Source organism: Choloepus didactylus, chromosome 7 (genome assembly GCF_015220235.1).
Source record: "Choloepus didactylus isolate mChoDid1 chromosome 7, mChoDid1.pri, whole genome shotgun sequence".
NCBI lineage: Eukaryota > Metazoa > Chordata > Mammalia > Pilosa > Megalonychidae > Choloepus > Choloepus didactylus.
Window position 1 is genome coordinate 137,416,928 of NC_051313.1, and position 3,297 is coordinate 137,420,224.

The window sequence follows — 3,297 nt, forward strand, 5'->3', positions numbered from 1 at the left end:
CTCCGGTCCCCCCACCCCCTCGCCCACCCGCCGCCCGCGATCTCCCGGTGCCCGGCGGCGGCGCCGCACTCCAGCAGCCAACTGCCAGCACCGCAACGGGGGCTCCTCGGATATAGCGGCCCCGCCCCCTCCGGCTGGGGCCCCCGCCAATCACCGCGTCCCCGTCCCGCCTCGCCGCCCCGCCAGCCAATAGCGAGGCCCGCCCGGCAGCGGCTGTGGCCTCCGGGCGCCGGCTGAGTTCTCCCGGCCGCCCCGGGAGGTGGCAGCTTGCGGACGCCGAGGGCTGGGGAGCCGGGAGGTCCCGGAAGGCACCCGCTGCCTCTGCCCGCTGGGCGACGCTGCTCTTCGGAGCCGGCCTCCGCCTCGGGCTCTGAGGCCCGGCCGCCGTGCAGTCGGGGGCTTTAATTTACAGCGATTAAACGCCTCCCAGCTGCCGCGATTCTTCAGAAGCCTTGGTTCACTTTTGGGGAGGTGAAAGCAAAAAGGAAAAGGAGCAATGCCAGGGCCTAAAGAAAACTATTCTCCATTGGGGTTTGCCACTGTGGGTTGTTGGAAGGTGGAATGGTCTTTCCTCATTTTAAAACTCATCGTTGAAAAAAAAAATCTGACTATAAAAGTTTTTGCAGTTGTCTATTAAGCCAGGTAGTTTGGTCTAGTGCTTCTTGTGCGGATTCTCTCCGGAGGTGTCTACTTACACGTTGTGCTGAATCAAAACACCTTACAAGGCATTTAGGTCCTCTTTCAGGTTGCTCATCCTATCTCATGTACTATCTCACTCATTTGTTAAACATTCATCGCGCATCCGCCTGCCCCTTCTTCCAGGCAAACAGACTTTATCCCCATCGCTTTTAAATGTTAGCGGCTCGTCTCAGCACCTGATAAATGGATAACCTCAAATACTGATCATTAATAATTAAAGACGTACAGCCCTTCATGCGTTTATTACTTGTTCCCCGTTTTATCGATACATTTTTACCTCTTTAATGACCCTGAGGGTGTTTGGCTTCTTTATAGTAGAAGCCAGATGTGGGTTTCAGCCTTGGAAACTTGGAAAATTCATTTCTCTGAGGCTCAGTGTTCTCGAGAGAAAACAGTATCTGCCCTGTCTTCCACCTAGCATTGCGCAAAGAATAGCAGAGGTGATGTTCATAAAAGCATTTGAATGTGAAGTGTGCTAGTGAGGAAATCCATAACATTGGGGTCACTGTCTCCTGATGGTTTTTCCTATCGCTATGCCTCTTCCGGAGTCCCAGATGTCTCTGTCCCTGTGGCCCTTATTTCTGATCAAGTAGGAAGGATACCAGAGCAGAAGGCTAAAGGGAGGGATCCTACCACAGTCTTTTCTTAAGGCCAACTACTCATAAAAGTAAATAGTCAAAAGTCAGTGCAGAATCATCCTTCTTTGTGTCTTAGGAATACACTCATTTTATTGTACCACTGAAATATTCCAGATTTGTATCAATTCCTCTTCCTCATTCCCTTAATTCCAGTTTGCTAATCTGGGAAATGTATCTCAGAGATAATGTTTGGATGATTATTATCTAATCTAGGCTTCATGGTTTGACATTTCAGAACAGGTAGAGGAGAGGAGGGCCATGATTGAGGCCAGTTGTACTCATTAATTTTTTGTTGTTGTTTATGAGAGACAGAAACCAAAGCTGGCTAACTTAAGCAAAAGAGAATTTAATGGAAGAATTTGGGAAGCTCAGAGTCAGTGGGGACCAGGTGCGAAAAGAAGTAGGAAAGGAAATATTGGGTGGCCAAAAAACAAAATTAAAAAAAACAAAAAAGTGAGCAGACACAAACAAAAACCCTAAAACCAGTACTCATTTTGTGGAGGAGAAACAACTTTAAAAATAAGTGATATTCTGGTGGAGGTGAGGATATTTCTAATCCAAACCCTGTTTTAAAAAAACAGCCTATATTCAGATGACACTCCTGCATGGAATGGCTGGTCAAGATCCCAATGGTTGTGGAATTAGTCTTGGATAAAAGACTTAGATAAAAGAAGTAGGGTTTCATAAAACAAAACAAATCAGGAGAAGAAAAACAAAGAAAAAGTCACCTAGGTGGCAGTGGGGGGTGGGAAACCCTTATGAATGGGAAGAAAAAGAATACTGGCTTCTATAGGCAATACACAGGATATATGAGACAATAATCTATCTTCTCTCTCTCTCTATCCGCCCCCCTTCTCTCTCTTCCTTGAGTACAGATAGGGAGAGACTGGTTGGAGAATGAGAAGGCTGGTAACTGGGTGAGAGAGCATATTATGCTCAAAAGACCTGGCTAGGGAATTAACAGCTCCTGGTAGAATAACGTCCTTAGAGGATTCCACCATCTGGTAATGCTACTGAACGTCTGGAGCCAGTTTCAAGCCCCAGCTGGGTTTAACTCCAAAATAGGAGACTGAACATCCTGGACTGGGGGTGGGAACTGAACAGGATGGAACCATGATTGGAGCAGTTCAGGATTAGCAAGAAAGGTACAACATATTACCTGGGTTTGCTTTTTTTTTTTTTTTTTTTCAAAATATTTTGCTCTCAATTACCTAGCATCTTTTAAAGAGGGCTTTAAAATGAACCAGCACAGTAAAAGAATCAGTTTTATGAAGATAGATTAAAAAAAAAAAAAAAACATTAAGCAGCAGAGTCAGCTAACCTGTTGGAATCCTCGTGGTTCAAATACACCGAAACAGCATTATTCACATAACAGTGCTTCTTCTTGCAGAATTTCATTTGAATGTATGGAGTGAGCTGAAATCCTTAATGTGAAATATGTAGACTTGTGAAATTCTGGAGTACTTTAATTTGATCCTGACCTACCATCAGAGCAGAACATCTTATTTCCAAAACTGGCTGAAGAGTGAGTAAAAGAAGGGATGGAGAAAGAATATTCAATAGCCATATTACAAATTCTTGGAGATGTAAAATGGCATCATCTTAATTAGCAAGCAGTTTAAATGTTTGCTTGTTTGTTTGTTTTCTAATTAGGAGAGGAGTAAACATTCCAGGTAAAATATTTGGAAAAGACAGAAAAGAACAAGTGAAAAATAAAATACTTCTAATATATCAGTCATTTCTCTTTAGTATTGGTGTTTTACTGTTGTACTTTGCATTTAATGTGTTCTAAAGATTGATTGTGATTAATCAAATATCACACAATTTCTGGAGACATAAGATAGCAAGAGAGACTTGTGGCAAGGAGTTCCAAATATAAACCTAGTGTTATGAATATTAGGAAAATTATGAACAGAAAGGACAACCACCACGAAATGTTCCAACTATTACTATTTCTCAG